We start from the raw sequence: 25,739 nt of genomic DNA on the forward strand, positions 1-25,739 counted from the left end.
AGTAGTATAATATTGATACAGAAATAGATCGATGAATAAATAGTGTCCAGAAACGGATCCATATAAATTGAAATTTAGTATATGAAAAATGTGTCATTTCAAACCATTGTAAAAGAATGGACTAATAAAAAGAGCTTGGGGTCAACTGGATGTCCATTTAGGAGAGGAAAAAAAAAAGAGTTCTCTTCACACCACATATTTAAAAAACTAAATACCAAAGGGATTAAATAGCTAAATGTAAAAGGCAAAATTACAAAAGTCTAGAATAAAATACAGAAAATATTTTTATAATCTTAAGGTGGAAAGGTCTTTCTAAGTAAGACAAAAAACTCAGAAGCCACAAAGGAAAAGGTGGACTGATGACTATATAAAAATATAAAACTTTTGTAAAAGACATTCATAACAGAAAAACAGAAAGTATGACTATCCCTAATAAAAATATATTAATTTATTCATGAAAAAAAATAGCAAACGCCCAATAAGGAAAGGGGCAAGAAATATGAATAAGTAGTCCACAAAATAATAAAATGTTAATACCTAATAAACATATGAAAACATGTTCAGCTTCAGTAGCAATTAGGTAAATGCAAATTAAAAATGATATCCCATTTTAACCCATCAAATTACCCAAAGTTAAACATATTGATAACATCTAGAGTTGCCTGGGGCCTGGGGAAAAAAACCCATATATTTCTGGTGCAGGGTAAATTTTAACAACCTATTTGGAGTGACAAATAACTGTCAAATAACAAATGACTAGCATCACAATGTGTAGTACTACTTGTACAAGTGTGGAAAGATATATGTATAAGGAACATTATTTGTAATAGCTAAAAATATGAGACAACCTAAATGTCAACAATGAGATAGTGGTTGAATAGATGCTGAAATAGTCATAAAATGGAAACCTCTGTAGTCGTTTAAAGATTAGAGGTAAGTCTGATGAACACTTAAGTTAAAAGTTATGCAATGAGGGTGGCCGGTTAGCTCAGTTGGTTAGAGCGTGGTGCTAATAACACCAAGGTTGCCAGTTCGATCCATGTATGGGCCACTGCGAGCTGTGCCCTCCTTAAAAAAAAAGAAAAGGAAAGAAAAAAAAAAGTTATGTAATGACATATAAAATATTATTTCAATTTTATGAAAACAATGCATATGTGTGAATGTTCTTCAAATAAATCTGGAAGGATATCAAAAATATGACTGTATCTACTACTTAAGAATGGGTATGGAAAGGGGTGGAGGTATATATTAGCAGTTGGAGATTTTCACTTTCTACTTTACAAATTATTTAAATATGTATTCTATAGATAACTATATTGATTGAGTTACTTTTGAAATAAAAATGATAAAAATAAAATGAACATATACAAAGGGATATAACAGATGAGGTCAATTATACAAAATATATTTCATAGAAATTTACATTTTAAAGCTGAGTAGAATGGAGATAAATTATGACTCCCCAAAATCCTAAACAAGAAGGAATTGAATCCCGACTTCATTTTTTTTATGCATTTGTGTGAATTCCAAAAATGTAGGGATTGACAACATTTAAGGGTTTATTTGGCTCTAGAACTAAACCTATATATTTTCTGGAACAAAACCATAGTGGAACATTTAAATATTCATGCATTCTGTTTTGGATCTGGGCCCACCCGCACAAATGGACACCATCACAGACATTGGTGCCTTGCCTCTGGAATTCATCCAGATTATCATCTACCTTTTCATTCCAGGAAAGCTATTCCTCACTCTCAGTTTACTCAGAGAGGTGGAGGAGAGGAGGGCAGGGAGGGGGAAAGTGAGGGGGAGGATGAGGGGGAGGAGGAAGAGAAGGGAGAGGGGAGGAGGAGGAGGGAGAGGAAAGAGGAGGAGAAGAGAGAAAAGTTTTGACCTGTAACACAAATACAGTTCTAAAGCTGAATATCACTTATTCCAAAGCACACAGGTCTATAGATGTGGTCTAAAACGGCAAATATATTTGGTATCAATTTTGGACTCCAGGTTAACATCAAATATGGTGGCTTTTTGCTTTTATTTCAGTAGTATCTTTCAAAGAGGATGTGCTTTTTCACAAATAAGTAGATGGAAACAGTCAAAATTGACTACATGGTCATAAAATTTAGTATAATACCAGGATTCATACACTTGACTCTAAAATTTCAGAGATTTGGCCTTGTTTCCAGTTCGATGAGCTTTTCTTAAAATTGAGCAACTTGCTAGAGAAGATTTCTTAATTCAGAGTTTGTAATCTAAGGGCAATTGAAGAAACTTAAAGCAAGAGTCATGCTCATCAAAATTTCTAAATTCCTTTTGAAATTATGACTTTACTTTTACTGAATTGTCATATAATGTTTCAAAACCTGTGATTCCACTGAGCCAAGGGCAGGTCTTCAATGGGAAATAAATGAACACTTAAGGTAATATCTGAAAAACCCACATGGTCAGTTTGAGTCTCAATACCTATACTTCCTTGAACAAATAAGTGATATATTTGTTTTTCCCTTCCCCAGCGTCATTCTATTTCCTCACCTTCTGGCCACATCATTAAGAAAATATAGTCTCGTGAGCTATGATAGGGATTCTCGAGTTGTATCTCATAGAGGCATTTAATTCCCAAAAAACTAAGAGCCAAGAAAATTTCAAGTGAAAAAAAAAATCAAATGTTTCCTTGACAAAACGAAAAAAAAGAATAAAAAAATTTTTTTGACTTAGATATTCAGCACTTGGTATTATCATAATTATTTTATTTTAGTCATTCTGATAGGTGTGAAATGATATCTCATTGTGGTTTTAACTTGCACTTCCCTAATGGCTAATGATGTTGAACATCTTTTCATGTGATTATTTGCCATCCTTACGTTCTTTTGTGAAGAGATTCTGTGAAATCTCTTTATGTCTTTCACCCATTTTATAATTGGATTATTTGGTTTATTTTACTGTTGAATATATATTTATATTCTAAATGTAATGATTTTGTCAGTTATGTGTTTGCATATTTTCTTCTATCATTTCATTATAAAATAAAAGACATTTGATTTTTAAGATATAGGATTACATCCAAGTGTGTATGCTTTTGACTTCAGATATTATTTAAGCCCAAAATTTGATGCTTCTTAGTACACTGATGTCCCAGTATGCTAAGTAGGATCAAAAGATGACAATTTATCACCAGTCAGTATTAGTTCATACATTTTATAGGCAGATGTACTCTGTGTGACATCAGATTGCATGGGAAAACTCTTACTCCTGATGCAATGGGTAGTTCAAGAAAATATAAAATCTATTTTCAAAGCAGTGGAATGACAGGCAACCTGATCTTTAAACTTTGTATTATTTATAGGTAGTATTCATTGAACACTTGCTATAAAGTACTATAAAATCATCTGATTTCAGATCCTATGTTTTTTTTTTCTAGTGTACCTTCCTTTAGAAATGGTGACTATACACTCTAAACTTGGGAGGACCATTCACATTTCAAATATTCCAAACCATTGTCCCCATAATCCATTAAAATCTCTTCCAAATATTAGACCACCAAAATCACGTCTACCATACAACCCCTTACATCTGGCAAAGATCCTTGGTTATAATATTCCAGATATGCCAACCTTATGCTCTAATGGTCATCTACATTACATCATCCTGTCCCCTGGCCACAAATGATCAACTAAGGAGGGACACCTGACCCAAAGCACCCATACACCGGCAGCTCAGTGACCTCTGCTTTGGATGTACTGGTTGAAAAGAAGATAAGCTGGGTTAATTAAATTTATCTTTCAGGAACTTGGAATTGAAAACCTAGGTGAGGTTAAATAATCATAAGAGCTGGACTGAAAGGTCATGAGGTGGCCACAATGGGCCAAGAACAAACAGGAAGCCAGCTTCTGGAGGATGGTGTCAGCAGATGCATGGCGAGAAGCAGAGATACCAAGACTTTGTTGATGAGGTTTCTGAGAGGGAGGCAGAAGAAGTAACTATTTGGGACCCTGAGGCCTTTCTGACCGTGGTTCTGATTCCAATCCCCACACAGCATTAGAAGTCATTCTTTTTCTGAAGTGACTTAAGTGGGTTCCTTGCAGCCAAATATCTCTGTTGGGCTTGGTGATCTCATTTATTCCCCCCTTCTTCCACCTCCCCACCCCACTCCAGTTCAAGCTGTTGTTTCTCAGTCTAGTTGTGTAGGACACAGCTCCCTGGACCATGCTGGTATTATGAGCCTTGCGCTCCCCGCAGCTGAGGCAGTCGGTCGCCGGTCATCAGTTGCCCGCTCATGGCAGCTCACGGCAGCTCTCACCGGCTGCTGGCCCCTCACACTGGCTGCCGCCCACTCATGCTGGCTGCAGGCCGTTCATGCTAGCCTGCGGCAGCACTCAGCAGCCCACTGCAGCTCACCACAGCTTATGCCAACCTCTGTGTGCTCACACAGCCCATCTCCAGGGAGAGCTGTTGTTCACAATCTTAGCTGTAGAGGGTGCAGCTCAAAGGCCCACGTGGGAATTGAACCAGCGACCTCAACGTTAGGAGCACGGTGCTCCATCCACCTAAGCTACCAGCCCGGCCTATGATTATTATTATTATTATTATTATTATTATTATTATTATTATTATTATTTTAATTTGGAAGTCATAGTCAATAGTGAGAGCAAAACTTGCATGATCTAATGAGGGCGCTATTCTTTCAAAAAGTTTTCAATTGACAATAAATCTCCCCAAAGAGAGACAGGCACACCCACATGTGACTGGTGAGAGTATACACTGGTTCAGCCTTTTGAAGGACAATTGGATAAAATGGATCTCAGAAAGTCTAAAAAAGTATGTGCCACAGATTATCTTTAAAATATATATGTATACATATATATATATGCACAGAAAAAATCTGGAAGTATGTATTAAAATAGCATTAATAGTTGTCTCTAGATGATAAGATTATGTTTGAGTTAAATGTTCTTCTTTTCTACAATGAGTGTTTATTTCTTATAATTTTTTTTTCAAAAGCAGATATTCAAAATATGAAAACCAGTTACTCAAAAACCAGTTATTGAGTTCTTACATGTGCTAGGTGCTTTATAGAAATACCTAATTTAATTTTAAAAAGAACCCTATCAGTTAGTTGCTGGCTATTCTTACATAATGAATGAGGAAGTTGAAGCCCAGAATTGTTAAAAACAACAACAACAACAACAACAAAACTTTCTTACATCATGGCTAGAAAGTGGTACTAACAGGTACACTCTATTTGAGTGGGGATGTTGTCTGTTTTGCCCACTGTTGTTGTATCCCTAGCATCTAGAACTCACTAAATATTTTTAAATGAATAATAGTCAGTACTAGGCTTTGTGCCCAAGTATGCCTTACTCCAAAACATCTGCTCCAAATCCTTGCTCTAATCCAACACTCCAAAGAAGCACTTCTACAATTTATGAACTTGATAAATGTGTTCCTTCATCTTTTAATTTACTTCGTTTAAAATAGGAAGAAATGACAATGAAAATGAGAAAGACTTACAGAACGTGATGATGCTCTAGGAAATATAAAGACATAGGATGGATAATTGTGTTGCCCTAGTCGATAGATTAATAAGTTAGTTTATAGGTAAGATGAAAAAGCTTTATATTATACAGCATTTACATTTTACTTAATATGATGTCTGTAGTAATTGCTAGGAAAATTTGGCTATTTGACACTTAGTCATGAATTTTATTCTGAATTTATTAAAACATTATTTTTATGGAAAAACTCAGCTTCTCTTAAATACTTTTGATTTCTAGTAGCTTTTCTAGGAGTATAGCACACTGGAAGAATGAAAATGCTTGATAGTGTTATTCAAAACCATAATTTATTCCTTAGTAGTTACATAGCCTTTTAAATCAGCATGAACACTATTTTTGGAAGGAACCTGACAGTCAACATAATTTTGTGATAATTATAGCAATGTCAACCCAAGGTATTAGAATAAAGCTTCAACTTATGACAAAAATCCTACTTCCAGTTTGTAATTCAATTTTACCAATAGCATCTCAATGTCATAATTACTAGCTCTTGGCCAAAAGACTAAGAAGCGTAAGTTAATCACAGTTATTAAATTTATGAAAGGCCAAATTTTCCATAAAGCAATATTTGATTTCAAACTTTCTGCCATTCCTCTTCTTTGCACTCGGTTGCTAATTAGCTTAAGACGTGAGGGGAAGTATTTAAAATTATATTACTAGAGATGTGTCCTCTATCATCCTTTTGATTTAATATTGGTTTGAGAGTTCAGGCCAATACAAGAAGAGAGATAAAACAAACCCAAGAGGTATAAATAATGGAAGAAACAAAAACATCACTATTTGAAGACAATTGATTATGCATCTAACAAAATGCCCAAAGAATCAACTAAAATTTTTAAACTTAATAGAATAAATTACTTGATAAAATACAAAATATAAAAAAGCCATGAAGATTCTTGAATACCAGCAATTACAAACTAGAAAAACCTAATTTAAAAAAGGGATCCAATTTACCATAGCAGTAAAATATGCATAAAGAGTAATAGATTTAATAAGAAGTATTTGACTATATCAACAGAATAATAAAATTTATGGAGCAATAACATCTAGGAAGAACAAAAAATTATAAAGATGTCAGTTCTTAAAATGATTTTAAATGTAATGCAATCCCAATCAAAATAAAACTGTAATTCTCTTCAGAATTTAAAAAGAATGTTACAATATTCGTTTTAAAAAGTACAGTGTTGAGTGTAACAAAAATATTCTAAAAAAGAGAAAGACAATGAGCAAACAAAATAGAAATATAAGTCAGTGAAACAAAGAGAAACCTCACAAATAGGCCTATATATATGTAAGCATAAAAAAATGACCAAATGAAATCAATACAAAACAATAGAGAAGGTTTAAAAAATACTGATTTGTGTAAATCACTCATTAGAAATTTGAATTAAATTATTGAAGATAAAATATATCACCCCCCAAAGTATATTCTAGAAGTCCTTTAGGTAACTAAATATTTTTAAACTCATAAATAAGCCAATATGAGTGAGCAAATAAATGTTAATCAGATCTCTAGAGTGATGATAATTTTTTTGAGTTTGAAAGAATAGAAAAAATTACAAAGGAAGGGATCATGGTTTCATATTAATTTAAAAAAAAACACTTATTCAATTGAAAAATAGAAAACTAGGTAGAAACTAGAGAAGTGTATTAATTTTTTTAGGCTACTGGAATTTGCATGGCCTGTTGTATCCTCTGCACCTTACACAGTGCCAGGCACATTGTAAATGTTTAATAGATACCTGTTGAACAAATATTGTAATAATTAACTAAGTAGACTTTGATTAATTATATAAGACAAAAAATGACCCTAGAGTCCAATTAGCCAGCTGCAACTAAAAATGATGAGTGCAAATTAATTTCTTTGGCCCAGATGCACAAGAACCACTAATAGGAGGTTGCCTAATCAGCTGTGGAATAGACAAGTGATGGGAACAACAAGTGGCTGTAGAAGTGCTATCAGGACAAATCATGTCACACTGTAAGCATCAGCTGTTGGAGAGTGATAGCAGCCAACAGGCCACAGTGGTCCAGAACAATCAACAAATATGTGGCTACACTCAATCAAGAAATCTTGTTCAACATGGGAGGCCCAGAGACCAGGGTGCTGAAAGACAGGGCTTATAAACAGCAATCTCAGCTGCTAAACAAAGGACGTGATTGTGTTTGGAAAGGAGAGAGAGAGGACTACATAATTGTCAGTCTTTTTCTATGATAATAACTCAATAGAGTGAAGCATCCTTAAGCACTTAGACCTGATGGTTGCTGCATCTTCTATCTGACACAGTCAGAGGGACTTTTTTAACATCAGTATATGATTGTTCTCAATGGATAGTAAGGAAAACATTCATTCAAAATCATTTAGTAGTTGGGGAGTCTATGCAATGAGATGTTTCTGCATTATTTTTAGAGTACTTTGTGCTCATGGCTTACAGTATTCAATACATTTTTGCTGAATTAGTATGTGAATTGAGCTGAAAGATGATTATTTTTGTCAATGGCTAGATTATCCAGACAAAATCAACAAGGAAACGTTGACCTAAGTGACATATTAGACTAGATGGTTTTAATAGAGATGTATAGAAAATTCCATCCCAAAACAGTAGAATACACATTCTTTTCAAGTGCACATGGAAATTATCGAACATGTTAGGCCACAAAACAAATCTCAATAAATTTAAGAAGACTGCAATCACATCAGGCATCTTTTCCAACTATAATAGTATGAAACTAGAAATCAATCATAGGAGGAAAGCTGGAAAAAACACATGAGGAGGCTGAACAACATGCTACTAAACATCCACTGGGTCAATGAAAAAATCAAAGAGGAAATAAAAAAAAATACCTGAGACAAATAAAAAAAGAAACAATGTTACAAAATCTATGGGCCACAGCTAAAGTGGTTCTAGGAGGAAATTTATAGCAAATTTATAGACATTTACAGGCCTGCCTCAATAAATCAGAAAAATCTCAAATAATCTAAACTAACACCTAAAGGAACTAGAAAAAGAAGAACAAACAAAGCCCAAAGTTAGTAGAAAGAAGGAAATAAGAAAAAACAGAGTAGAAGTAAATGAAATTGAAGTTGGAGACCGCCCTCTCCCTTATTTCAAACTATACTACAAACCTATAGTAATCAAAATCGTATGGTACTGGCACAAAAACACACATAGATCAATGGAACAGAATCGAAAACCCAGAAATAAACCCATGCTTATGCAATCAATTGAATTTACAACAAAGGAGGCCAGAATATACAATGAGAAAAAGTCTTCAGTAAATGGTGTTGGAAAAACTGGACAACTACATGCAAACATAAAACTGGATCACTTTCTTATACCATATGTAAAAATAAACTCATTGTGGGTTAAAGACTTAAGTGTAAAATCTGAAACCATAGAACTCCTAGAAGAAAACATAGGAAGTAAACTCTTTGGTATCAGTCTTAGAAATATATTTTTGGATTAGACTCCTTGGGCATGGGCAAAAAAATAAAAAATAAACAAATGGGACTACATTAGACCAAAAAGGTTTTGCACAGTGAAGGAAACCACCAAAAAAACGAAAAAGCACCCTACTCAATGAAGGATGAAATTTTCAAATGCTATATCTGGTAAGGGATTAATATCCAAAATATATAAAGAGCTTATACAACTCAACATCATAAAAACAAATAATCCAATTCAAAAATGGTCAGAAGACCTGAATAGACATTTCTCCAAAGAAGACATGCAGATGGCGAACAGACACATGAAACGATGTTCAACTTCACTAATCATCAGGGATATGTAGATAAAAACCACAATAATACCTCACCTTACACCTGTCAGAATGGCTATCATCAGAAAAGACAAGAAATAACAAATGCTGGTGAGGATGTAGAGAAAAGGGAACCCTTGTGCACTGTTGGTGGGATTGTAAATTGGCACAGCCACTATGGAAAACAGTATGGAGATTCCTCAAAAAATTAAAAATAGAACTAGCATGCAATTCAGCAATTCCAGCTCTGGGCATTTATCCTAAGAAAATGAAAAAACTAGTTTGAAAAGATATGAACCCCTATGTTCATTACAGCATTATTTACAGTAGCCATGATTTGGCAGCAACCTAGATGTCCATCGATAGATAAATGGATAAAGATGTGATGTATTATACAATGGAAAATTATTCAGCCATAAAAAAAGAATTAAATCTTGCTATTTATAACAACATGAATGGACCTAAACGGTATTATTATGCTAAGTGAAATAAGTCAGAGAAAGGCAAATACTGCACCATTTCATTTATATGTGCAATCTAAAAAACTAAACAAATGAAAAAACAAAACAGACCCATAGAGGAAGAGAAAAAACTGGTAGTTGTCAGAGGGTTGGGTTGTGAGGCGATGGGTAAAAAACGTGAAGGGGATTAAAAGGTACAAACTTATAAATAAATCATGGATATATACAACATAGGGAATACAGTCAATATCACAATAAATTCATGCAATGACAGATGGTTACTAGATTTCTTGTGGTGATCATTTCGTAAGGTATATAAATGTCAAATCACTATGTTGTACACCTGAAACTAACATAATTTGTATGTGAACTATACTTTAATTAAAAAGCTTTATATTCCAGAATTTAAAAAAAATGATCATTTTGGTTTTGCCAAGACCTTGTTTTCCTGTTTAGTTTTGGAAACATAGCGAATTGATCTAATTTTTGCTAATGGTATGAATCTATATGTTTCCATCTTTTTAACCCTGTTTTCCCAGAGAGATAAAAATAAACACACTGGGAGAAATCGGGAGCACAAAACTATCCATCCTCACTGGGATCCAATGTTTCTCTACTATAATGATGCCTACATAGGCTTACCTAGAACAATTGTCCCATCTGTCACCTAGATTGGAGGATAGTTCCTTCAAGATGAGTAGAAATTTTGGGGGGTATTATTACTTGAACAGCAGGCAGGCTACTAAATGGAATTAGCCAGAATAAGTTGACAAAACATTCATTTCATAGCTATTCCTATAGAAATTTCCTGAGTACAGCAAAGAAAGGAGAATAGATTTAAAAAAAAAAAAAACTCTTTGTGAAAAAGCTGGTAATGACAGGTTTGGTGTTAAGCACATGTAAAACAGATATTTCTACATCAGGGGAGGATGAGAGAAACTGATATGTCAAATATTTTAAACTCCAAAATCAAACTGGAATAATATCAAAAGTGACTGTAATCTGAGGCAGTAGAATTCAATTTTTCTTGTATTATGGAGATTTCTCTGAGCAGACCCAGGTTAAATGATTGCTCTGAGGTTGATGAAACACTGATTCCTAGTGCCAACAATGACTTCAGTCTGATGGCAACCTTTACAAATTGCTTCCTGTAAATTCTTTGTGAGAATAACAAGCAATTCATTTTGCTTGTGAGTGATTTTAGCTAAGGGACTCCACCCAACAATCTGGATTTAATAAAAAAAAAATACATTTTGGTATTACAAACGTTTTTGAGAGCAAGTTCCCCACTTAAGTTTTTGTAAAAGCAAAGCATTTTCATTTTTTCTATATGTACAGAACATATATTTATTGTAGCATTATTTATAATTACAAAATACTGGAAATTATCTTTCTCTTTTTAAGTTTTCACTCAAATCTAATCTTGAGTACTTTGTGATTTAGTTTCCATTACTGATATGATTTTGTCTTTTCTTCTTTTATTTCTTTTTCAGTTCAATCAACTTGCATTCCATTTCTTCCTTACCCTCTCCATTCTGTTCTTAGTTTTTGTATTTCTGATTCAAGACCTTTTTCATATTTACAAATAGTTGTTTGAAAAAAGCATTTTCATTTTCTATTCAGTGAAAGACAGATGGATCCTATGCACAGCTGACGATTACTTAGTTTACCTGATGTGTTGGTGGGGAAAGATATTAGAGGAGGGAAAGTCACTGAAGAGCCACGTGTGTGTTCATGTAAAATATTCAGGTTAATATTTACAAAAGACTTTAAAGCCAAAACCAGAAAGAACAATTTGTTCAATCATTTATTCATTCACTTATTCAGCACGGTATTTACTGAGCACCTAGCACAGTTGTGGGCTCTGGAGATACCATAGTTGAACAAAACAGACAATACTTTTGCTCTCATGAAACTTACATTCTAGTGAGGGAAGATAGACTATGAGCCAAAAATTACCCTAAGGAAAAATTCCTTTAAAGAGGACTCTTTGTATGTAATGAGCAAGGTAGAGAAATTATCTGATTACAGAAGAGTAGGTATTGGGAGGATTTATGTCTTTGTGACTGGTAGTCAATAAAATCATGTTAGTAAATATTTAAGCTTGGCACTGCTCAGAAACTATATACAATTTATGACCTAGTTCCTGAACTCAAGGAGTTTACAATTCCGACTTGCGAGATGTTCTTGTACCTCACACAGGCAAAGAGGTAAAAGAAGAACCATCAACTATTTTGTATGCCATCTGAATCAGAACTACATCGCCTTCCCGGTTATAGTCAGGGTGAAGAAGGTTAAGAATCCTTAGGCCTTTACAATTCAAATAGTAATAGAAATTTTTTGACACTGTGTGTCTGTTACTATTTGGTAAAAATCCAATGTAGTCATTGGCATGACAGAGAATGTGTGTGGAGAAAGGGTGGGGGGGGGGGGAGGGGGAGAGAGAGAGAGAGAGAGAGAGAGAGAGAGAGAGAGAGAGAGAGAGAATGTCCAACCCACTTTGCTCATTCCAACGAACACACTATGATTAAAGGAGGTAGAAACAAAAAGCCTGGCTTTTTTGTTTGTTTGTTTGTCTGTTTTTAACAGCCATAAGAAAGAAGGACCTTGGGCTTTATGAGGGAAAGACTATAAGACTTCTTTGGAATAACACTTCTGAAATTTCCTGAATTTCTATTCCCACTTACTCTTTCTTCAACTTTTATCTTTTCAATGCTCTTTGCCAACAGTAATCATAAATCAGGGTTTAAGACTGTTTTCATCATCTCCAGGTGTATTAGCCTCAGAGCTCCTCAAATCCAATCACCTTATGCTTCTGCTACACTTCTGGAGCTCATCAGAGCTACACCACTCACCTCCTCAATCTGCCAGCAGCAATAACTTAAGGACAACCATTCTGATATCCCCAATCACAGTTGCTTATTGTTCAAAACTGTGCCTTTCAAGTCTTTTTGTCTCTAAATTTACTCTGACAAGAACACTTATTCATTTAACAAACACATGTTGGGCACCCACCATGTGGCATTATGGGGGACAACTGGGCCTACAAAGATGGTGCAGATACATGGTTGCTACCTTTGTAGAGCTTATGGTTGAGAAGCGGACCAAGTCCACAGCTATAAAACAAGGTGGAAAGATGCAAGCCCATGAAAGAGACAAATGAAGTACCATATTTGCTCAGAGAAAGCTTATGGTTGGGAACCTTAGGATGGTGGCACTGGAGAAAGACTTTAAGGGATACGTAGGGCAGCAACAGATCGGGGACAGGTGAGATGATGTGAGTTTACATTTTTTATTTACCATTTTCTCTTCTGAGTATGTTATACAGTAATTCCCATTTTTATTTATATTCCTCAAATGAGGCTTTCCTAATAAATCTGTTTTAAACTCACAAACCTCTCCTTTATTTTCTTCCATTAGTATTACTTTAAATGTTTAATAAGTTTGCTTTTAATTGGGCAGTTAATCAACTTTACAATGAAAGTTAAATAGCAATACCTAAATCCCAATAGCAACATCAACTTACAAAAATACTCCTCAAATTTCCATGTTTTCATAAACCCTGAAGACCTTTTTCATTCTACTGCTTGCATACAAATAATTGTGCGTAATTATTAAAAACCAGTATTTATCATTCTGAATTATACTTTTTCTCATCTGCTAGTGTTTTCTATAGTCCTTTACCCATTTTATGTTTTTCATGCTTATCATTCCTACCAGAAATATACTATTTTATTGTATCAATGTATAATATTTGCTGTCTTCTTATTCCCCTACAAGTATATATGTGGGCTTTTTCTAGTTTTTAGATATATTAATCAGTGCTTGTATACATATCCATATGCCTTTTCTTTCCTTTGAATTATGTCCTAGGTATATGCTACATTTTCCAAAGTTAAATAAGGTAATATATAATTTATAGTTAAGGGTGCGAGCACTGGCAGACTAGCTGTGTTTGAATCCTGGCTTTTCCCCTTCGCCTTTGTGTGAACTTGGGCAAATTAACCTCTCTGAGGCACAGTTTCCTCATCTAAAAAATAGGAATAATAATAGTATCTACCTCATATGATTAGTTTGAGAACTGTGTGAGATAATATATACATGTAAACCCTTAGAACTATGCTTAACATATTGTGAGTATTAAATAATGTTCGTTATTAGTATATGTGATTCTTTTCTTAGCATCCTATTTGTTGCATTCTAAAACTCAATAAATGCTAATTTCCTTCTTTTCATCCACCCAAACTATAACTTGGACAAAGCGTTTGAGCATTCCTATTAATCATGGAATTATAAGCTCAGGGTTGTGAAGACTTTTAAAGGTTTAGTCTCTGATTCATGTCACGTGTGTCCAAGAGGCTTTCCAGAAAAAGACCATTACTCCAGAATCATCAAGGGGCTTCTAAACTTTCATCTTTGTGTATTGTTGTTCTTATTTTATTGGATCCTACATCACATCTATTTACATTTGAATTTTTCCGTTGTAATAGATGGAGCCCTTGGTTTCAAGTAAAAAAATCTCAACCTTTTACAGGAAGGAAAGGTAGAAGAACAGCTGGGTGCTTGTTTCCTCCGTCTCTGGTCTCTGCTTTTCTCTGTGTATTGGTTTCATTTTCTCAACCTGGCTTCTTCCACATAGTAGAAAACTTGGCCACCAGGAGCTCCGATGCTCCATATTGATGGTGACTGAATTCTACCAACTCTACATTCCCAGGGAAAGAGTCTTATTGGCCTGGCTTGGGTCAGTTGGTCACTCCTAAACCAATCAGCTGTGGCCAGAGAATTGGGCACTATAATAGGCATTCCCTGTCAGAGCCAATTGTCTGAAGTGGAAGGAAGAGCATTAATCCAAAGACGGGGCCAAATGGAAGGGCTCTGGTCAGACCAAACAATAGAGTCGACCAAATCAAGTTATTAGAGAAGCCTGACATACCTGTTTCATATATGTTTACTGTTCTTGTATGAACCTCCTCCCCTTTTGGGAACTATATGATTAGTTTGAGTATGATTAGTTAACTATATGATTAGTTAACTCATATCTTTGACCATTTGTCATCAAGATATATTTTCCCTTATAAATTTATATCATTTCCCTAATAGGTTTGGAAATGCAATTGTGTAACCATTGAGAAAATTTAGGAGGCATCAACAAGATTACTGAAGAACGACTATGTTCAAGGAGTTGTTCTTGGTGTCATGACAAGTTCAGAGAGCTGCATCGCTATAGAGGATTCAGTTTCTAGTGGGGTTGAACAACATCAATACAAAATGAAATAGCAAAAGGCTATACAATAGTGGCTCCTCAACTATGGAGACCATGTTCTTAACTCTGAGGCAGAGATATAGGGAAAAAAACAAACAAACAAACAAAAATCTGAGGGCTTCTAGATGGGAGGCGAATAGAGACAGGGGAGAAGGTAAAGGGATTAGAAAGTACAAATTAGTAGTCACAATATTAGCCAGGGGGATATGAAATACAATTTGGAGAATATAATAAATACTGTTGCAAAGATTTTGTAGTGGGTTAGATGGGCACTTGTCTTATTAGGGAGACCACTTCATGGACTGTGTAGATGTCTGACCACTGTGCTGTGTACCTGAAGCTGAAGCTGAATAATGAATGTCAACTATAACATACATACACACACACACACACACACACACATATATACACATGTCACGGGATGTGGAGTACAGCATAGGGAATATAGTCAATGGAATTGTAACAGCTATATATGATATCAGAGGGATTATAGATTGGGGGAGGGGGGTTATCACTGTGAGGGGTGTAAATGTCTAACTATTACATTGTTTTGTACACCTAAAACTAAAAACAAAAAACAAAAAAAACTCTGAGGCAGAAGGACCTCCAGTTCACGAACTTAAATCCCTATGGTGGAAATCATGCTAGAGGAAATAATGTTTGGAGTAAACTTTTGAAAGCCATGAGAATTATGTTTTCTTGTACTAAAATAAATGACTTTTATATATCTTAATAATCATAAATACTACAGGAATATTTAACCCTTTACCATTTTATACTTACTAGCAAAACACTGTTTAGGACTTTTTTTTTTTTGGAGTTTCAATACAACGTTTATAAATTGTTTCATAGGATTGCTAAAAATGATTATAGTGAGAAGAACTCTCCCTGGGGTTGGTCCTCCTCTGAATGTTCAAGTTCTTTCTTAATTTGTGATTTGGTGGTTTCTATCAGACACACTATTTTCCTGTCCATATTTCTTACATACCAGGGACTTCCTACTACATGTATCTGTGACTCTGCCTAAAGGCTTTTTTTTAGCTGCAGTGGCAGACTGAGGGGTCAGGGGGCAGGCTGGAAGTGCTGGGTACTAAATGCCTCCAGGAGCAAAAGAGAGTTGGAGGTAAAATGCACCAGCTCTCATCGTTTGGGTAGGAAGCCCTTTGGGTAGGAAGCCTCAGGTGGGGCCTACACCATGTCCCAGAGGTCTCCAGCTGACCACAACCTTAATGTGTTCATTAACATTTTGTGTTGATTTCCTAGGATCGCATCTAAACAAACTCCTCGCATTAAAAAACCCTTGTTTTAAGTCTGCTTTGGGGGAGAATCAAGCCTAAGATGAAGTTTGACTCCAGTCTTGGTCTGCCTCCTCAATATCTGGTTCCCATAGAAATGTTAGAGGCTTGAGATGGAAAAGCCTTTGAGAATTGACCTGCCCCAATACCCAGAGTTTTACAGCCCTGGATCTGCCCATGGTAACTTTGTGCCTGGTACATGTATATCTCTCCTTTCCTTCCCCATGGATACCGCAGGAGGAACTTCCAAAAGCCCAGAATTATTACTGCTTCTCTTCCTCAGTCCTGCCCAAATTCTCATTTCAAAAATTTCCACTTTGGCTCTATTATAATCCCTTTTCTATGTTCAGCCTCCATTTCTCTCTTTTTCCAGCTACCCATGGAGGGAGTGACCTACAATTTACATATACCAGAGCTGAAATTCTGCAGTTGCTAATAAGAATAAATGAGAATTATGAATAAGAAAATTGAATAAGAATTGTGCTTGAGAATGCCGTGGTCAGGGAGTGGTAAATAGTGTACTGAAAAGGAAGTAGAAATACAACCTGAGTAATTAGGGAAGGCCTCACAGAGAAGGCTGTAACCCCTGACCTAATCCAGTCTCCCATTTTACAAATGCAGAGACTGAGATCTATGAGGTTAAGTGACTGATTCAGGGTCCCACAGCTTACGAATGGTGAGCTGCCCCTCACTCCCCACCCCTCAGTTCCCTCTGTGCTCCACCCAATGCTGCCCACTCACCATTGATCCAAGGGCAGCCTGGCTTCTTCTGCCTTTGTCTTCTGTTGGCCTTGAAATTTGCCAGGAGGGCGAGGCCCTGAAAAGGATGAGAACAAATAGCACATTATCCTTAGCACTCTCTACACTGCACAATGTCAGTTGTCCTAAGTGGGTTTGGATATGGGTTGCAAATATTGTTTGTTTTGTTTTAAATCTTGGAAAAAATTCTAGTTGCATGGAATTTTTTTCTCCAGAATTAATCATGAGTAGCACACTCTTTAGCTTTGTCCTTCTGCAAAGCAGAAAACAAAATAGCCATTGTAGGCCCCTTTTGTTTAAACCCTAGGACTAATGACGCTGGTCACCCCTCCCACTGAGCAGCCGTTGGATATTGGTCTCTCTGGAGACACTGAGTACCAAGGGTGGCAGAACGCTGCTGAGTAAGCCCTTCCTCAACCCAAACTTGATTCCAAGGAGACAATTCCTCTGACTGTTTGTTCTTCAGCATAGTTGCATCAAATATTCTCAACAAGTTGTTCCAATTTCTGATTTTAAAATAAAAATAAAAAGATCAGCACATTCCTTTTATGTTTGTGCAAGTGAAGCAGAGGCAAGAAGCTGGGGAAACTCTAGCAAAAACCTTTTGATATGTAACTGGAGTGATTCCCTACTGAAGTCCTGAAAAATGAATTAAAAGAATATATTTACTTTGCTTCAGATGCCGAGATTGTATTTTTGGTACTTTCTACAGACTATAGGATCGATATTCTAGGAATGAGTCTGTCTTTATTAACCTCCAGTAATAGTGACTCAGGTATAATTGGGGATCCATTAAAAGGCAACTTTCTCCTCCCACGTCATACTGTTTTAAAGGGAAGCATCATTAGTATTCACTATAGAACAATGCTATTCATTATGAAGTCATTTAATTAAAAATATAATTTCCCATAATGTAAAATTTCAGGCAACTCAACATTCGTTGAAAGATGTACTGACAGTAATATTATACACACTGTACTGCTCTCATTTTCTGCATTGATTCATGTCTAACTCAGATCTAATCAGGAATATCTCACTACAGAAAACACTCTTTTTCTGCAGGTAGTTTTTTTGGTGTGTACTGTTACCAAGTATAGATGTATACTATCCACCTAAGGGCCCACGCCTGCCCCAGAATCTGTCTTGTACCTAGTATATGCCATTACCAACTGAAAAATGGACACAACTTCTATTGCCCACTCCATAAGGTGGCCCCAGCACCAGGGACCCTGCTTTTCTTGTAATGGAATCATTATAGGAAAAAAAATATATATTAGAGCTTCTAGAAAATCAGAGGTACCTAAGGGAAAAGAGGGAAGAAATTATAGGAAGCAGGAACAGCTCAAGGGAGCTATTTCCAGGAGCACATATCCAGCCAGGGATAAGCCTTCTTTCTGGCTAACATCTCCTTGAAAACAAATAAATATAAATATAAAAAGAAAGGGGAAAACCTTCTAGGAAAGCACTGTGATCATCAGTTATTTTTATTTTAATATGGTCTATGTCAGCCAGATGTTCCCCTTCTTACAAACCAGCTGCACCAAGAAGATGGAATTTTGTTTGCTGGTGTGGGGATTTAGAACGAGTCACCCCAAGATGTGCCTCTGTGGTATGTGGATTGTTTTGAGCTAGAGGTAACCAAGACCCTGTGGGCTCAAGAGAAACTTCTGCCGTCATTTAACTACCTAGAAGAATTTGAATTAGAGGCTGTGCCCATAATAAGGGATTCTCAGAAATAACCTTTTTTTTTTAACCTATCTATAGGTCAGGGGAAACTTCTAATTACTAAATATCCACAATTCTTATCATCCTTCAATGACCTTTTGAAGTGCCCAAGGCACCTTATTTTATCCTTAGCTCAGAATGTCACATATACCACATTTTCCCTTTCTGATTTTGAACCACTCATGCATGTGGGGTCTCTGATTCTCTCATGCATATGGCGTTCCCATATATGTATGTATTAAATTTGGTTTTCTCTTCTAATCTGTTTCATGTCTATTTGATTATTAAATCAGCTAAAATAACCTTGAGGGTAGAGGAAAATTTCTTCCTCTCCCACAAAGGGGAAAGAAAACTAGACAATTCTAAAGCATAGTGTCCTTCTGGAAGTGAGGCAGGCTGTGTGTGTGTGTGTGTGTGTGTGTGTATACAAAATGAGGGCACAGGACACCCTAGGAGAGGTGTAGAAAGAGGGTAAAAAAATGCCCAAAGGAAACATCATTAATTTTAATATGTGGCCTAAGAAAGGAGTTAATATTCTGCCCGCTCTTCCTCCTCCTTCATCTCCTTCTCCTCATGCTTTCCTTTCTCCTCCCATTTGAGATTTGGGCTTTGCTTAACCCTTGCTCCCAGGAACAAGAATTTAAACCAAAATGATTATTATGAGAATTTAGCAGCATTATTCATTAAATTGGCTTTTCTGGGGAGTATGCTATACCTAAGTGCCATAATAATGATCATATTACTAATGACTAACAATTAATAATCATTATTGTCACATAATGATAATTATCATATAATAATCGTATAATAATAATAATAATAATATAATATTATTATTACTATTCTTTTCCTCTTCTTCTTCTTCCTAATTATCATCATCAAAGCTTTTTTGGGGAATTTTGTGCCAACTTTTGTACACTGCAGCTCCCAGGCTGGACAATGAAGGAATTTAAGGATAGCGGGTAAATAAATGGGCAGGGCTGCTGGATACAGACTGCAGGCTGGGCCCTGTACTCCAGGGTCAGACCAGAAGGGTGAGTGGATTCTGAAGTCTGAGCTGTGCTAAGCCAGGTAGAACACCTTGGCTTACAGCAGTATCTGCAAGTAAGATGAGACATCTTTTCCCATTTGGACACAGGCTATGGGCTAGCTGCGGCCCTGAGCCTGAGACAGGCCTAGAACTTATCACCAGGGTGGGGAAGAGCTAGCAAAAAAAATGCGAAGGCTTTTTGGAGAAGTTCCAAAACCATAACTTGGGGGTGTTAGGGCCAAGTGGGAGAAACAAGCATGGGGGAATGGTGAGGAGGAGATGCACCATCAAATGTTTAGGTTCAGGACTGTGACTTCAGCTGACGGGCTCCTTTCGTGCTGCCTCAGGTGGTTTTCATTATATTACCTTCACCTCTGGTGTCTTCAAGATTCTCCTTAGCTTGTGCCATTCATACTTTACCTAAGATTTTCAGAAATTTAGTTTGGTCAGATCCCGGGTCCTGCCTGTACTGAAAGAGCTCTTAGAAGTTCCTCTTTATCGCCATTTACATCTTTAATTCTCTCATCTTCAATGACTAAAGTAAAATTTGGTCCTTTAACAAGTAATCAGATTTGCTTGATTCTTGATTTAACCTGAGGATATCTTTAAGCAAAACTTGTTAGAAAGTAAGTGAACGTGTGGCTCATTCGCCTGGAGCCTGTGAAGGATGTTACAGCTGCTGCAGCAAGACAAGCAGGCTTTGTCTGTACTGAGCCACAGCAGTGTCCCATGCTCGTCCTTGCTCTCCATTTAGCACTTCATCTGTATCTCATGTTTAACAAAGCATAGTCTGTGCAGTCAATCTGTGGTAAGCATAGCGAATCAGCCTATCCTTCTGGAAGGTGGCAGCAGTATAGAGTGTCTAAATATTTATTTCAAATATAATCTATTCTGTGGTCCTCCACATCCAAAGATTTTTCCAGTGTAAAATACCTGTGGCTGAATAATTCATATGGCTTTTGCAATTAGAGGCCATGCAAATGGACTCAAGTGTCACAATCACCAGCAAGCTAATGTAAACCACACAGCTGGCCCTCCTAGAGATGGCACAGAGGAGGAAGGGCACTCTGCTTTGAGCAGTATTGCCACATGATAGTGCATATTGGTAGGGGTCCCTTGAGGTATGGAGGAATATGAATGAGGGTACAGAAGACAGAATGGACTAGCCTGTCTATAGTAACAAACAACAGCCCCAAAGTCTCAGTGGCTCAACATAATGAAAGTTGATTGTTTACTCATGCTAAATGTCCAGCATGGATAGGCGGGCAGATTTAGGCTGAGCTAGTCTATCTCAGCATATGCTTTTACAATTACCTCCACTGGAAGAAGAAAATAGTGAATCACACACTGGCTATTAAAGCCTCTGTTTGCAAGCGACACATGTCAGTTGTTTCCATTTTATTAGCCAAAGCAAGTCATATGTCCACACCTAATTACAAAGGATGCAGGGAAATGCAATCGTACCACATATCCGGAAGGAAGAGAGAATGGAAATATTTGGAACGACTCCAATAACTACAACTAGGGGTCCATGTGGAAGGACTCCAGTGCCACCTTTGTGTTCTAGTAGCTCTGTCATGAAGAGTCTCTGGTCCCTCTCCCCGTATAACAATGCAGGATATGGTGAGGCCAAAAAGGAACACCAACGGAACCACAGAAGGGGAGTCATACCCCTATATTCTTGCTGGTGGCTGGGTTGGAGACACAGGAAGCAGGAGCTGCACGATCTGCAACCTGTTGTCCACTTCTCTACCAACCAACCAACCCCTTGCTAACTGCAATCCGTGCTTGCTAGCTCAGCCACGGCAGTTATATCACGGCTAACCGGTAACAGCCAATGGCCAACTAGTCACAGCTGATGGCCATCTAGTACCGGAGCCAGCACCTTTCCATGTGAGGCCAAGAGCCTGGAAACTGCTCTCTGGGACTCTGTCCCCCCAAGCTCTCAACAGAGATCAGGAAAAAAGATGGCCACATTCATATGTCTGGTAACTACCCTCACGACTCAGGCACCTTATTTCCAGTGATAGGTCTTGTGGACAATTATCTAGAGAGAAAAGCAGTAAGTCTTAACTCTTCCAAGTAGGTTTACTATATTTTCATCTTTAAAATAAAGAATTACATAAAACACACATACCATTATTGAGAAGTAACATATAAAAGAGACTGATTCTCAGAGGCTTCAGAAATGAAACATGACTCTAGGTAGTAGACACTAACTGTCTGAAGGGACTACCCTTTCTATTGTCCTACCCTTCCACATTTGAGTCACATGTTAAAACTGGTGGGAACCTGGAAGCCATTCTGTTCAACATAACCCTCTCTCCAAGACAAAGCAGGTTGAATCACAGTGGACATCTGACCCAAGCTGGGCCAGAGTCTCTTCCCTAGGGATGTGAAAGTTGGACTAACAAAAAAATTTCCAGGAAACAAGGAATTTGACTAATTGGTCTGGGTTTGTCTGTTAATTGGATATGTAACTGAGAGAGTGCTCACTATCTATCCATATCCATATGCTCCTCCTGTGTCCGTTTCCTTTGCAGGTAGATTGGAGCCATATGATTAAGTCCTGCCCAATGGGAAATGAACAGAAGTGATTCCGACCACTTTTAGGCTTGACTGTTGAAAATATCCCTGATATCATTCCACTTTCTGTTTCCCCACAACAGTGACCTTGGTGGCCACATGTTCCAGATAGCATAGCTATAAGATGGAGAAGGGCTTCCCATCCCACAAAAAATTATGACATGAGTGAAGAAAGAAATCTTTATGGTTTAGGATTTATTTCTTGCTTCAATATAACCTAGACTATCCTAACACAGCACCAACACAAGAGTGGCCTCATTCTGCCAAGAAGCAAAGAAAAGCTGATCTGCAAAAAGGGAGAAAAATGATATACATGTGCATAGAGGAGCAGAGATGAGAAAAAGAGGTCCTGGGTCCTTCCAATTCCTGGTTCCAATCCCTTCTGGAAGGAAAATCACATTTCTGTTCTTGGTTTCTGTGATTCTCTTGTATCCTTATTATAGTAAATTTCTTGTTTTTAGTAACCAAAGAGTTTTTGTCCTTTGCAACCAAAAAAAGTTATATAATACCCCTATCTCATTCTTTAATTCATTATACCATGAAAACAACTAACAAACTAATCCTTGAATTCTAACTTGGATTTCTAATTCCTTCATGCTAGGAATGCCAAGATCTACAGCAAAATTTTGTTCAGATGGAATTTCATAGTAGAGTCAACTCTTAAGACACAATTCTAGAATTACAGATCTTCTCTATTTATCCAAAATTTAAATAAAGGTAGATAATCTTTTCAGTTTTATTGGTTACAAATGACCAACTGACAAGTTACTCAACTTCTGCAATTATATCAAAATTCTAGAGCTATCAAGAAAGGGTTGCTTGTTCAAGAAGAACAGCTAACGAATTGATTGGCTCTTCAGAATCTGTGCCAACTTCCTTTCTACAGGCGGGATAAATAGTGGATACCTTTTATAGAAAGAAAGCCATCATCGTAGGAAGAAAAACTCTTTCTGTGCTGTGAACAAGCTGAATGCAATCACAGAAACTGCAGACAAAAGAGCTTTTGATGACAGATATTGCTGATGCCTAGTGCCTTCAAAGACATTCCAGGAAAGGTGAGGGAATAATTATGACTAACAATAACTCATGTTTCTTCCAGGATGTTACTCATTGGTCCAATGGACCACTTGAGATATATGTCAGTGAGTCAGCTCATATTCAGTTTGGCAAAAAAATCACAGGTCCCCAAATTCTTTGCATTGAAATGCATAAACACTAAATGGATATACTCTGGGGGAGAAGTAAGGCAATATAGCTTTAATAGTAAAACAAAAAAAAAGAAATTTTTCTCTTTTGGTTTCCCCATGCACCATCTCATCCCATCATCTGAGCAAAATGAAATTATCAATGCCAATGAAGAAAACCTTAAGTGTACCCTTCAAAAGATAAAGGCAGAAACACCGGTAGGAAACAAGGAGAGTCTAATAACCTACCAAGCTCTGAAACAACATGAACTTATAAGTTTACATTGCAACTTATATAATGATATCCCAAAGCCAGTTAAAATAATAATGATTACAAATAAAAAGGAAGGTTAAACTGGATGGTCTAAGGTCTTTTATTTGAAATTCCATGATGAAAGGACTATTTGAACTGATGTAGCTCAAGGGCCAAACGTGAGCTTTGATGAAATTTTATCCTATGATAATGATATTGACATTCATTATTTTACATCATACATTCAGAAGTTTATTACATATAGGTACAGTTTAAAGAATAGAAAACCAATACCCAGGTATTCACTACGTAGCCTAGTTTAAGAATAAAATATTAACAGTAACTTGTAAGTTCCTGCGCCTGCCCCAGTTGGGTTCTCCTCTGCTCATTCCCCATCCATAGTCACCCAGATGTTACCACTAGTTCACACTTTTGTGTTAAATCATTCCCTACTTTCTTTGTGGTTTTACCACCTATATTTATATACCCAAACAACACATTATTTAGTTTTGAAATTTTGGTAGCTGCATAAGGAAAGATTAAAGTTACACTATTAATTGAAAACTCAGGGAAGAACACAACAGAATCTCTTGCTGTCAGCTTCCCTGAGAGTTTACAAGAGCCCTTTCTGGGGAAGTCAGTGGGCAAGGTTGTAAGCTAGACTTTAGCAAACACAGGGCTCTGCACACTCAGGGTATCTGGCAAGGTTGCCAGGTGAGCCTGGTACTGGAGTCAGGCAGAAATATGGTCAGAAAGTATGGGATGCTGTCTATTTTCTATCTTACTTCCAGCTCTCAGATGTAAGTTTAAGCAGAAAGTTTGGTGATTTACAATGAGTGTCCTCATCTGATCTAGGCATCCGGGCATGGGAAAGAGAAAAGCAAATTTGTCAACAAATGATCATAACACAGGTAAGAATCATGGCAGGGTTTATTCAAGCATTCTGTCCTCAGGTTGAAATAGAGAGTAAAAAAACAGTGGAAACCTGACTATGACAGTCACCAACATGTCTGTCTCTTGAGTGTCAGGCTCCTCTTTGGGATAGTTGTCCTCTGTCTGTTGATAACTATACCGGAATCTCCCTTCACTGTCCTCATGGGGATTCCCTTTGTCTTTGTCCTGAGTTGGAACACTTGTTTCTTATATCCAGGACTGGAATGCACAATTTGTGGGCCCAGTGAAAAAATGAAAATGCAGAGTTCCTTGTTTAAAAATTATTAATAATTTCAAAATGGCAACAACTGAGCATTAAACCAAGTATGAGGCCCTTCTACATGTGAGACCCTGTGTAACTATATGGGTTGATGCCCTCAAAGCCACCTCTGCCTGTATCTCATGTCTTCTTCTTTCCTAGTTTACTCTCTTGTTTTAGTGGAGCACATTCCCCAGTAGTCCTTTAAGAAAGGGTACATGGGAAATAAGATTTTGAGACTCGAATGTTTGAAAATGTCTTGGTTCTACCCTCATACTTGAATGTAAGCCACTTTATTAAACAACACTGTATTCTAAATGTTGCTCCCTGGAGTTGTGCAATACAATAGTCCTGCTTGATTGATGGTTTGGCTGGATATAAAATCCTAGGATGGAAATAATTTTCCTTCAGAACTATATAGGTATTGCTGCACTGTCTTCTTGTTTATGGTGTCTGTGGAGAGATCTGAAGTAATTTGGGTTCTTAATTCTCTATATGTGTGTTTATTCCTTTCTAGAAGCTTATATAAATTCTCTTTGCTGCAGAGTACCAAAAATGTTAAATGTGCCTTTGTGAAAGTCTATTTTCATCTATTGTGCTTAGGACTCGTGTTGATCTGACAACTCATATTCTTCAGTTCTGAGAAATTCTCTTGAATTATTTCATTGGTGATTTTCTCT

At 36.8% G+C, this 25,739-nt stretch overlaps 1 protein-coding gene across 1 annotated transcript in view; it reads right to left on the reverse strand.

Annotated features, from left to right (window-relative positions):
- Nucleotides 1-25,739, reverse strand: part of EHBP1 (EH domain binding protein 1) — a 422,624-nt gene that overhangs the window by 349,401 nt on the left and 47,484 nt on the right. Inside the window, exon 5 of the mRNA XM_033124978.1 lies at nucleotides 17,072-17,147. The gene's annotated coding sequence lies outside the window, so the exon portion shown is untranslated. The remainder of the gene's footprint in view (nucleotides 1-17,071; nucleotides 17,148-25,739) is intronic.

The sequence above is a fragment of the Rhinolophus ferrumequinum genome, chromosome 13, assembly GCF_004115265.2.
Source record: "Rhinolophus ferrumequinum isolate MPI-CBG mRhiFer1 chromosome 13, mRhiFer1_v1.p, whole genome shotgun sequence".
Classification (NCBI taxonomy): domain Eukaryota; kingdom Metazoa; phylum Chordata; class Mammalia; order Chiroptera; family Rhinolophidae; genus Rhinolophus; species Rhinolophus ferrumequinum.